A 13756-nucleotide genomic window follows, 5' to 3' on the forward strand; every position below is an offset into this window, starting at 1 on the left:
AGATTAGTTTATGTGTTATTTTTTAAATGTATATTAATTCTTTTTATATTTTTAAAATTAGGTTTAGTAATAATATTTTTTTATTTTTGCTAATATCCAATATTTATTTCTCAAAGCATGTAACACTTCACCAATGCATTTCAGCCTCACAGGCCTTTATCACTGTAGGTGAGTCTTTCTTTCATTATACTATTTATACTTTAACATTAGCCTTCAATGCGGAATTATGGGAGTCGTAGTTCATTTTTTAAAGTTTTTTTATCACCAGCAATTTAAATACATACAAATTTAATGAGGATTGAAGAGAAGACAAATAGTGATATTAGGGTTAAAAATATGACAAGTATAACAGCAAAAACAACGAGGAAAAAAACATGATTCAAATTAAACAGGTTGCAAGATAACAAGTTTGTTGTTATTGGAGACAATTACGGGTAACCTAGAATATTGAGCATATGTCTTTACAATGTTCCGCTAGAGTGCCAGTAATATATTATAATTAGTTTCCTTCTTTCCATCTTTGGATGGGGCCCCAGATGTTTACCTCCAATCTTCTTGCTCTCAATTTTTTTTTTCATACACCCCTTTTTGTAGGTCTCGCCTATGCTACGCGCATGCCCTGTATTGGAAAAGACCTTTTGGAATCGGTTTGCTTTTCGCTCTAAAAACGTGCACACGTTGCATTGCTTTAAATGGCAATGCATGCACGTTTGGTGATTTCCTTGCGGGAGCGTGCTTTGGCACCATGTGTTAGCAATTATCGCTCCTGGTCCTGCTCGCTCCAGCAAGAAAAACTCTTTCACTTCTGCCGACATTGTTTTTTTGTTTTTTTTTACTTTTAGTAAAGTATTTGGCGCTTGTTGTAACAGCCACCATGAATAAGCAGTACTGCCATAATATAGTCTTACATGCTGTAAAAGTATTCAGCGCTTTTCTGGAGCAGTATTTGATACTACTACTGAACTACTTGTTGTAACGGCTACCATGAATATGCAGTACTGCCATAATATAGTTAAATAAAAGTTATGAAAAAATTACTCCACGTCGTCTGGTATGTATACATGAAAAATCTTTCTTGCAGCATTGCATTTAAAAATGAAAAAGCAAAACTACAGCTACAAGAATGCAAAGAAACTCAGATCTGCGTGAGCTATTGGCACCTACGTCCAGAGGGTGCCTCAGTGAGTGCAATCTTCTCTCGCCTTTCCCTGACGAGCGGCCCCAGCTGCAAGAGGTCCATGAGCAGCACCAGCGGCCTGTCCCGCCCCAGGTCCCGGTGAATGAAGGTGAGCATCAGCTGGACCATGACCGATGTCACCAGCATGAAAAGCAGAGTCAGCCCCATCCAGAAGGAGTCCTCGGAGCGGCTGTAGTCAGCGGCCAGCATGCAGGAGGCAGCGAACTCCCCGCAGAAGAGCACGGTGGCAATGAGAATGCTGAAGGAAGGCCTCTCGTTGGAGCTGGACAACCGGCACACTCTATTGCCCACTGTGTGTGCCAGCATTTTGGACTCCCCAGCGGGGCTATGGCTTATGCCGTCCATTCTCGGGCTCTGCGGCCCTCCATGGATCCACTCCCCCACACCTTGACGAGTAGCTACTTGCAAAACACCTTCTGAGAGTTACCAAAAAAGGCACCTCCTCCTGTGCTCCGGGTACTGCATGCAGTCCTATGGGGAGAAAGCGCCTCCTTCCCTTCCAAACTCAACTAGGCACCTTCACTGCGACCATGACTGATCCGCTTGGCTTCCATTATTCCAAAATCAACAATGCGCTTTAAGTTCCACTGCATCTCAAAACTGGGCTTGTTGAAAAGACTTTCCAACGTGTACAAGTGAGCAACCAGGTTGCTCACTTCCTAATGAATTACTCCATTCATTCCACCGAGGTATAACACACTATTCATTTTCTTTGTAGCCAGGTGAGTTTAAACTCCGTCCCCAGATGCATTTCAAAATACCATGAAAATAAACTCTCTGCGGCGCCTTTGCTACTTTCGGCACCAGGCAGGCAGAGATGGCTTTCCACTGCTGACAGACATCGCCCGTGGCCTCAGATGACAAAAAACAAGCATTGGCATAGCCAAATAGGTCTCGCCTTTGGGGCCTTATAAGTATTTAGTTATGCAGCACAATATCCTTCCTGCAACATCAACTGTTGCATGGCTACACACTTATAAGGTTCCAAAGGCGAGACCTATTGGTTATGCCAATGCTTGTCTAAATTGTAGGTGGCTAATAGCCTCCATAGCCATTGCTGAAATCCTGCTGCCAGGCAATCTAACCAAGCTGAAGTGATACATATTCTGACCATTGCCATAGCTATAAAAAGGAAATGACAGTGGTCTTCAGATGCCTCATCATTACTGACTCCCATCATTATGAGCTGTGTGGTGAGGTTTGTTTTTATGTTCAGCGATAACTTCAAGAACTTTTCAATTTCACCTAGCCAGGCAACTAACAGAGGGCACGTCTGAAACCTGAGCTCTATGTTAGCGTCAGTGCTATTGCAGCGGGGGCATGTAATATCTCTTGAGAACATTGTGGGTAACCAAAATCAGTTTAAAGTAAATTTGGCTGATAGTGCACCCCTCGTCACACCGAACTGTATCCACAACATAATTATTGTTGAAGCCCCTAGTGACCCCCTTCTTTTGCATTAAATAACTCAGAATTTGCAGATATTTGAAAAAATCCGTAGTGGGTATCCCATATCTGCCTTAAATTTGATTAATCAATAGTATCGCCGATGCAACTAGCAAGTCTCCTGTCAAATAGATACCTGCATCCTCCCATCTTGACATATTATCTCCAAAGATCTCTGGCATTGTAGGATTTTTAAAAAGTTGTGTATAATAGTTCAGTCTGCCAAGCCTGATTTTTCTTTTAACGGCAGTCCAGATCTTAAAAGCGTCCTGCAAAGTTTAAAAACTAACATTTTTGTAGTAGCTTGGATCACTGTAGCTCAAAAAACTGTCCTGGGAGGCGTCACCTATCAATAGCTCATATACATCTTCCACCCCATATAAGTTCCTCTGCTCTTTCCTTTGCCCACCCAGCAACACCTGCAAATATTGTATATCGGCAGCCCTTCAGAAGACTCCTCAAGACCTGGCTTTTTGAGCATTAGCAGCATTCCTCCTCGCCAGTGCCTTGAGACCTTCACGGGTAAGTAGTGCGCTTTACAAATGATTTGATTGATTGATAGTACAGTCTTATATCGCGGACCCCCTTCCTACTTTTTCCCTTGCTAATGCCATAAATGTTAGCACCCTTCTGGTCTTACCTTTTGACCAGATAAGTCTGTTGAGCATTTTTTCCATCCCTTTGAAGCAACAGCTTGCAAACTCCAGGGGGATAGCACTAGACAAATATAATACTTTGGGAAGAAAGAACATCTTTATTACATTACGTATGCCTACGATCGAAAGGTGAAGATTGTGCCACATATCCGACCTTTTTTCATTTTCCTTATTACCGGGGTGATGTTTTCATCCACTTTTTGCTCAGTCAGATGTGATATTCATTCCTAGATATGTAGCCATGTTTGTGATCCGTGTATCCTCTAAGACAATCAGCCTGTTAGCAACTATTTAAGTTGTCTGCTAGTTAAGCTTATACCCGGAAATTTCCACAATCGCTACAGCTTCTTTGCCAATTGCAATAACTGCTGCCTGGGGATCAGGTTTGACAACAACATTAAGTTTATTATTTAATATATTATTTTTTTATTTTATATATTTATAAAAACAATATCTTTTACATCTATATTTGTGTTATCAATATTTGTATTCTCATATTTTTGTGCTTACCTTTATAAATATAGGATGTTGATATTATTGACATATATATTTATGACTCAACATTGTGGTACGGGGATGTTTTGGGTGTCGATTTTTTGTCCGTGAACATTGAGGAAACTACCGGTCAAACTCACTGATTAACACTGATATGTAGACCCTGCAAACAAGACTGCAAACGTTTATCAAATCCCTAGTACATAAGAACTAGGTATGTATGATTTGTCACTGGACATTCTCCTCGTATACGCTCTTACAACTGGTTGGATGTCTTGGCATGCAGCAGATGAACATGTGTCCCTCTCCCTCGAAGCTGAACAAGTGTTTGATTTAGTAAAAGGGGAATATCTTCTCAAAAGCAATATCCACGGGATGGTCATCGGCCCGACCATCTTTCCATGGTGGAATGGCTCTATCAGCACCCTAAGGCAATTGTGACCTCTGGTGGCCACCTCTTGACATTTTAAAAAAAAAGTTGCTACTTGCCCTTAAACCCTCAACTATTCGCATCTGGCGCTCACTAGACATCAATTGCATTTCCATGACTATAGGAGTGGTGAAACTTAAGATGTAGGCAGATTATCTATTATTGACATTGGCTTTCCCAGCCACGTCAGTGCAAATACTTATGGAACTCATCTCTTGATTTTCCTTGTTTCCCGGTTATAAAAGCAAGTGAACATTGATGGTATGTACTACAGCTCAATCCCTTTGTGGCCTCCCCTTTCAATGGGTTCTGAGTGGTATGTACTCCCTGGGAGTGTTTATAAGCAATGCCATGCAGCTCATGTTTAGAGACAATTTCACGTAATGGCACAAACGCAAAACCCTGTTTAATTATATTTTCATGATGTTGCCACTTCTGATTCCAAATCAAATCCTACATCTGGCATGGAAAATAACCATGCCAAGCTGGAATAAAACTAAATGCTACATGCAACTACAGAATGCGAAGGCATCCACAGTTCCAACCCCGAGCAATAATGTAGAGCTCTGCACTTCTTGCAACTCACTTATCATTTTCATCCAGAACTGGAAAACCGTGCCTGGGTACGATCTACTGGGCTGTATTGAAGAGATTGCACCTTTTCACCAGAAAACTCTTCTTTCTGGGTCCAAACCAAATCCCATACTGGCAGGGACCATTAGGATGTGAATCCCGGGTCACAAAGCCCTAAATAAACAACCCTTCTTACATGGCCAAGGACCCTTATGGAACTTAAAAATCCAACTTCCAGCAAAGTCTCTGTACTGGACATCATGGAAGAGATATGAGATTGCTGAACTGGAGCATATCATGGTGAATTAGTTGTTCAAATCCTGTTCGGACCTGAGAGAAGAAAACCAATTTGAACAGAATTACATGAGATTAGAAAATACCTTGCCTACAAACTGTGTTTAAGGGAAAGTGCATTGACACATTCTAATAGCTTTGATTACCTACAAAAGTAGGGCACATGCAGGAAACCAGTGCCAAAGAGGCAGAAAACGAGCCCCTCCATGACACTTTATTCAATACCTTTTTTCAAAACCTCAATGTTGCTTGTCAACAAAAAATAGCAAACACTCTTGCGGAAATCGCACAGTGAGGATGACTGGTCTGCTTTAATGCACTGTCATGATCGGGGCAATAGACAGGCCAGACTGAAATGGAGCTTCTTTATGATTCACCATGGTTAGAATCGGTTCCCTTACAAATGTCACAGGGCAAAACTCACCCTGACCGCACAGAGTTGGCATTGCATGTATACACCTGGGGACATCATGCACATTTTATGGTCTTGCCCTACACTAACGCCCTACTGAACAGTCAACTGGCATCAATGAAAAGCCACAAGTGACCTTCTTCCCCCATTTTCATTAGACCTAGCTATTCTTTTTAAAAAGCTGGCTGTAGTAGGTAGCACACACCACGGGAAGCATTGGATGCACAAACTCTGCATACCGCACCACTGGAGATCCCAGGCCCCACAGCGTATTGGCATCCCATGAACAGGTGATCTATATACCTAAAGACTAACAATTTTATGAAATTTGGTGGAGCACCACTGCAATAAACTGTGTGAGGGGGGCTTCCTTTTACTTTCAGACATTGGATTGCTCTACTTAGCAATGTCCTATGTGGACTATTCATAGGTCTTGCAAATTTAATTTCTAATTTGCCTTCCTTTTTCCCTCCCTCTTCTTTTTCCCTTTTCCTTTTGTCTCCGGAAAAGATTTTGATAAGATCAGGATATTAAGTGCATTATCCTAATGTGTATACCATTGTCATTTGGCAATTGCAACCACCTGTTATATACTCCCTGGTTTGCTATGCTACACTTATGTGTTAGTATTGTTAACTGAATACCTACTGTATTCTAGGTGGAATTTGCTCATTTAAAACCCAATAAACATACTCAAACACAAAAAGCAACCAAACAAATTCATGAAACAAATGTAGCAAAGTCCAGTCTACATCACCAAAGTATAAAAGACAGAAAAATAAGACTCTCAGAGGCCATAAATCAAGACAATTATAATGAAGCACAACTAAGGACTTCAAATCTGTGTACTAAACGTGTTTGCTTTTCTTATATTTTGGCACTGATTATGAATATCTCAACACTTCTGACCTATAAGGATTAAACTATAAAAAGGAAATTGGTTTCTTGTTACATTAATTTTATCCTCAAAAAATTGTATTCAAATATTTTATAATGCAATAAAAAAGATGTATTTTGTATATATTTTTACATTGACATACATGTATTTATGTTTTTAACAATTTAAATAATTGAATGTACTTTTTCAATATTTCCTATGGGGGTTTATTTCAAGTCTGTAGCTCCATTATTTTCTATGGGAGGGCATTGCAGTACCCTGGATTTGCCATGTGTAGTCCTGGATTCACTATTGTGTTTTGTTGTTTTTAGGTCTCGCAGACCTGCGTTGCAGTGCTGCTCGCTCTATGAGGCTTCTTGTGATCGATTCACTTTCAGAAGCAGATTGCAGGCTCCGCCCCTCTTCCTATTGGCTTATATCATCCTTCATGCTAAATGCTGGCTTCACATTGTAATTGAGGCTTTCAGTCCCTCCTGGTTACCGCCCTGTCCAGTTTTAGCCCCGCCCCCTGGACTGGATCTTTTACTGACACTTTCTGCTTTAAGTCGGCACTTTTTTAGCATTACTTTGAAGTACTGTCATGTTGGTTGTGCGTTTACTATTCTGTGGTGTTTACCTAATAATAATTGTTATACATTATGTATTACTTTTTTATTACTTTAATAAGCGCAGTGCCCACTAGAGAAACCGCGCTCACTTTATTTATTTATATTTTTGAGAAACTGTTTTCACACGTAGCGCGGTCCGCAATTTCTAAAGCACAGAGCCAGATGGTTATAGCGATACTGAAGCAGTGTGTCAGGTGGAGGTTAAACTGTTTGCAGACTGTCTGGAATTGCCCCAAATTGAGTCAGAGCTTGGTACCGCTACAAATGGGCCCAAGCTGCCGAGTTGCGAGCCCAGGAGCATGGGAGCCTGCAGGGGCATTGAAATGGCAGAGGGACTGCTGGAGCAGAGTGCACAGTGTCACTTAATAGGGACCGGAGGAGCCAGGCTTGCTAGGAGGAGAGAGGCTCTGGGGGTGGTGCCCGCACTTTGCTGGCGGAAGGGGTCTGATTTAACACTCCTTCCGAATCGGTATGGTCTCTCCGGGGTCTGTTTGCGCTGCCACTGGGCTGAGTGTTTTTGTCTTCCGTGGGCGAATGTTGGTCACAGTGGCTGAGGGGAAACCTTTGTGCGCTTTTTGGCAACAAGCCCTTCTGTGTGTGCACAAGACTTTGTTTTAGGGGGCGCATATCCGACTCGCCACAATTCTTTAAGGTCTTGATCTGGATCACATTTGCCCCTCACGGGGTGTCTGGTACATGCATGTAAACACCCAGAGTTGTTTATGCTTTTGCAGTCCGCAAATAACTCGAATGCTCCCTGACCTCAAGCTTTGTGACACTGCAGACTTAGAGTAGAGTCAGGGACGTAGCTATCCAAAGTACCTCAGGTGTTGTTTGACCGCCGCCCTTGGAAGTGAGACGGTCCCCATAACCGTGTGTTTAAAAAAAAAACGTATAATGTAGGATTTGTGGGGCATGATGCCCGTGCTTGCGTAGGACCACTGGATAAAAATGCATGTTAGGACAGGGGGATATGAAATTGCATGGTGGCCACTGGAACAGGTGATGAAAAAGGTTATTTTGAGCAGGGTGAAACTAACTCCAGTGAGTGGTGGTTCAAAAACACTTGGGGGCATATTATAAACAACTAGCGATATTTATCGCTAAATGAGCTTAGCGATATTATTTTTATCACCGCGCATCGCCGGATTTTATCGCAGAGATAACTTGCTACTAGCAACGTTTATCTCAAATGCGATAAAATACCCAGCGATAGCGGCTCAATCCGTGAATATTGCTGGAAATCCAGCGATATTCAGGCATTACCGCCAATAGGGTCTTAACCTGAATATCCAACTCCCATTGGATATACAGGTTAAGAAGTGGTCTGGGCAGGCGTTCGTTTTTTTGCGAAATTCGCGCTTAGCGCACATTTTTTTATCACTGTGCCTGCGTTGATAACAGGCGATAGCGATGTTAGCAACTGCTTTCAGTTGCTAACAGGTTGGGTACGCCCACTTTGCATGTCATTAGCGATAAATATTGCTGACATGCAAAGCGGGCCCCAAACAGCTCGCTATCGCCTACAAACTGTCGCTAACTGCTGTTAGCGACAGCTGGCTAATAGGGCGATAAAATTATCGCCGCTTTCGCAGGAAATAGTCCAGCTAAAACGGCGATAAGGCCCTTGATGATATGCCCTCAGGTGTTCTCTACCCCTTTCTGTTGCTAAGAAGCCCGCTCCTGGTCCACTATCACTAGAGAAATCAAAAGCTTGCCCGGAGCAGGAAGAGGGGAAAAGCCATGCCTCGGGCCAAAGAAGATAATCCAGGTCTGGAGAAGGATTCGGCTCGATGGCCAAGGAGTGGAGTCTGCTTTAAAGGAGGGGGTTGGCTCTTCTGGACCACTAACGGGGAAACAGCTATTACCCCTGGTAAAGGTGGGGGGCAGGAGGCGGTTGCCAGCTAGCCTTGATGTGCCAGGGGGCGTGGGTTGTCCTGTGGCCCTTCTGTGTGTGCACAAGACTTTGTTTTTGGGGGGCGCATATCCGACTCTCCACAATTATTTATGGTCTTGATCTGGATCACAGTTGCCCCTCACGGGGTGCCTGGTACGTGCATGTAAACACCCAGAGTAGTTTATGCTTTTGCAGTCTGCAAATAACTCGAATGCTCCCTGTCGTCAAGCTTTGTGGCACTACACACTTAGAGTATGTTTAGCATAAAGTCAGGGACGTAGCTATCCAAAGTACCTCAGGTGCTGTGTAACCCACACCCTTGGCAGTGAGAGGGTCCCCATAAATGTGTGTTTTAAGAAAAACTTATGATGTAGGATTTGTGGGGCATGATGCCCGCGCTTGCGTAGGACCACTGGATAAAAATGCATGTTGGGACAAGGGCATATGAAATTGCATGGTGGCCACTAGAACAGGCGAGGAACAAGGTTATTTTGAGCAGGGTGAAACTAACTCCAGTGAGTGGTGGTTCAAAAACACTTGGGGGTATATTATCAACTACTAGCGATATTTATCGCTAAATGAGCTTAGCGATATTTTTTTTTATCGAAGCCCCTTTGTCGGATTTTATCACAGAGTTAACGTGCTATTAGCAACGTTTATTTCAAATGCGATAAAATATCCGGCGTTAGTGGCTCAATGCGTGAATATTGCTGGAAATCCAGCGATATTCAGGCATTAACGCCAATAGGGTCTTAACCTGAATATTCAACTCCCATTGGATATACAGGTTGAGCAGTGGTCTGAGCAGGCGTTAGTTTTTGGCGATATATTCGCGCTTAGCGCCCAGTTTGCATGTCATTAGCGATAAATATCGCTGACATGCAAAGCGGGCCCCAAACAGCTCGCTATCGCCTACAAACTGTCACTGACTGCTGTTAGCGACAGCTTGCTAATAGGGCGATAAAATTATCGCCGCTTTAGCAGGAAATAGTCCAGCTAAAGAGGCGATAAGGCCCTTGTGATATGCCCCCAGGTGTTCTCTACCCCTTTCTGTTGCTAAGAAGCCCGCTCCTGATCCACTTACACTAAAGAAATCAAAAGCTTGCATGGAGCAGGCAGAGGGGAAAAGCCATGCCTCGGGCCAAAGAAAATAATCCAGGTCTAGGGAGGGGCAAGCCCGGGGTCTGGAGAAGGATTCGACTCGATGGCCAAGGAGTGGAGTCTACTTTAAAGGAGGGGGTTGACTCTTCTGGACCACAAACGGGGAAACAGCTATTACCCCTGCTAAAGGTGGGGGGGCAGGAGGCGGTCGCCAGCTAGCCTTGATGTGCCAGGGCGGTACAAAAGGGGGTGGTGATGGACGGAACATCCGAACCAATCAAACACTCACACCCAGTCAACAGATCTGGATTTAATCCATCACTGTTCTTTAGCCCACTCTGCCACCCCAGTTCAGACATGGCCATATGCAAATCAGTCTGGCCCTCTGCCTCATGGGAACAGTCCAGCCCGAACTGCCAAGCCATGCCTTCCCTGGACCGGAAACAAGCTTCCCAGACCGGTTTCTGGCAATTCAGCCGTCTTCAGCCAGGCTTGCTTAAATCCAGTGGCAAAGTGAGCAAGGGACTCACATCTGAGCATACTCTGCCAACTTATGGCGAACAAAGCGGTACAAAAGTGGGTGGTGATGTATGGAGCATCCGAACCAATCAAACACTCACACCCAGTCAACAGATCTGGGTTTAATCCATCACCGTTCTTTAGCGCACTCTGCCACCCCAGTTCAGACATGGCCATATGCAAATCAGTCTGACCCTGTGCCTCATTGGAACAGTCCAGCCCGAACTGCCAAGCCATGCCTTCCCTGGACCGGAAACAAGCTTCCTAGACCGGTTTCTGGCATTTCAGCCCTCTTCAGTCAGGCTTGCTTGAATCCAGTGGCAAAGTGAGCAAGGGACTCACGTCTGAGCATACCCTGCCAACTTATGGCGAACAGAGCGGTACAAAAGGGGGTGGTGATGGACGGACCATCCGAGCCAATCAAACACTCACACCCAGTCAACAGATCTGGATTTAATCCATCACTGTTCTTTAGCCCACTCTGCCACCCCAGTTCAGACATGGCCATATGCAAATCAGTCTGGCCCTGTGCCTCATGGGAACAGTCCAGCCCGAACTGCCAAGCCATGCCTTCCCTGGACCGGAAACAAGCTTCCCAGACCGGTTTCTGGCAATTCAGCCGTCTTCAGCCAGGCTTGCTTAAATCCAGTGGCAAAGTGAGCAAGGGACTCACGTCTGAGCATACCCTGCCAACTTATGGTGAACAAAGTGGTACAAAAGGGGGTGGTGATGGACGGAGTATCTGAGTTAATCAGAACACTCCTACCCAGTCCGCAGATCAGGGCTTGATCCATCACCGTTTTTTAGCCCACTCTGCCACCCCAGTTCAGACATGGCCATATGCATGGCCATATGCAAACCACCCCTTTTGTACCGCTTTGATGTGCCAGGGGGCGTGGGTTGTCCTGTGGCCCATGAATGAACAATTTGCGCCGGGAGTGTGGGGGGAGGGTGGGGGTAAAGCCTACAGCCACCCCGGGTGAAAGTAGTGTTTTCATAGGGGTGCTTTCGGTGCTCCATCCAGCGCTGCTGCGGGGAGGGGGATGCTCCTACAAGGGGGCGGGGCTTCTTGTCTGTGCAGGGAGAAAAATGGATGTGAGTCAGGGCATCAACTTTTTATGTGTGTGTGGGTGTTCCTCTAGCTTCCCTACCGTCCAGTAAAGGCTTCTCGTAAGCTCTCATCCCCTCCCGACTTGTTTTAAGTTTTTCCCATGCCTGCCTCAAGCAAGGAGAAAGAAATGTGATAGTGTGTTTTTGACTGTTCTGTTAGGGGGCGGTGTGTGAGAAGAGGTGGGGCTGCATAAACGTGTCACATTAACTGCTAAATAAACTACGAATTGTGATTCTTCTTCCTAGCCTGCCAGACCTGAAACCATTCTTTTAACAAATCGATAAAAAGATCTCCGCGCATCAATGCAGATGAGTTGGCCGAGGGAGGTGCAATTTGTAGACTATGAACGGACTCACGAATTCTGTACACTTTAATGAACAGTGACATTGCCTGAAGCTCCCAGGCTCTGAGTTTTTGCTTCATTCTTCGCTGCAAGAACTCAACATGGCTCAGTATCCAGGTAAGTCCGAAAAGGCTGACATCTTCACTTTTTAAGAAGAGAACAGTGCAATTTAAAAGTTTCATTCATTAAAGCAACTGTCGGTTAATAGAGAGATTCTCACATATGCACTTTAGCTTCCCAGGTAACCATAATGTCCCGCCCGAACACAAACTATATTCCCTTACGCCAGAGAATTTGATGGTGTGTAATTGTGAGTAGAGGATCCTTTTAAGTGCAGGCAGGATGAGACAACCTTTTTGTAACAACAAGCCAAGTTTTCTCCCCTTATTTACACAATATGGAACGCTTTTGGACGGAGCAACGTGGGATAAGGACATCTCCTATGCCTATCGCTAAAAACCTCAAGTCCGCAAACAATACTGCAATTTAATCAAGATCAGCATTGTTACAGATAAGAAACCCACTTAAAATGGAAGCAGTTAGGCAGCACTGGAATGTCACGATGGTTACTACTGCCAGTGTCTGTAGTCTCTCTGGCCATCAAGGTCACAGAAGTGGATGGTCAATGTTGCTTCCCAATTTAGGTCAAACATTTGGTTTCCTTCTCCATGGTGAATGGGTGGCTCTGCATGTGAACTGGAGGTTGGTCCAACCTGGTGTATTGCCCCGCACAGTGTTACTTCCACCGGCCAAAAACAAGGACTCCAGCAGTTTCCTCTTTGCAACTTAAAAAACAGCAAGGTTATGTGTTTGAAGTTTCTTTTGCCATTGTCAATAACAATGCCTTTTATTTATGTTAAAAAAAAAATGTCATTTACATTGTCATAACTTAAACTCCTGTCAATGCGAGACCTATTGCATTTACAATGCTTGTTTTGTTAGTGATGATGTTTTGTGATGGTACTGTGGCAATGTGTATTCATGTCTAGTTTTTAGGTCTCGCCCTGGAATTAGCATCCAAAGGATGCTTCCAGGGTTGGAGACGTATAGTTAGCTGTCTCGAGGGAAGGACGGACGAGAAGGTGCACGAGCGCAGTCCAGGCTGGATTGGTGTGCGCGAACGCGCACGTTCCGTCCTGCGCCGCCCTCCCATACTCCCAGCCTACCGCGCATGCATGCATGCACACAGACAGACACAGACACACACACACACACACACACACACACACACGCGCGCGCACTCGCACTTACACTTACACAGACACGCAGGCACCCAGACAGGCAACCCCCTCCTCCTCCTCCCCCACAGTCACACACGCATACACACAGACTCCAAGACACACGCACGCTCACACACATACACAGGCTGCCGCCGCGCGCGCGCCCACACATGCCCCCCTCCCGCCCTCGCAGGCCAGCCACAAAGCGAAGCCCCACTCACCGGCAGCAGGACTCTTCCTCCATTCTTCGGCACCGGGGCGCAGGGTAGGCTCGTGCCTGCTCCGGTGCTGCAACCAATCGCGGCTCTTCCGGCTCTTCCGTGGGAGGCGGGGTAGGCTCCCGCCCTCCTACTTCCTGTTTCCTGTTGTCGCGCCGGCCTGCCTGACTTCCTGGTCGCAGGCCGGCAGAGTAACGAGGATGTTTTGCGGTATTTATTTTTTATTTAATTATCCATTTTTTTATATAGCGCGGAAGTTACTTACATAAGGTAATAGTGACAATTGGGAGCAAACAAATGTGCAGTTCGTAAAAAGAGAGTTGGGGAAAACCGTTAA

Source organism: Lissotriton helveticus, chromosome 5_1 (assembly GCF_964261635.1).
Source record: "Lissotriton helveticus chromosome 5_1, aLisHel1.1, whole genome shotgun sequence".
Lineage (NCBI taxonomy): Eukaryota > Metazoa > Chordata > Amphibia > Caudata > Salamandridae > Lissotriton > Lissotriton helveticus.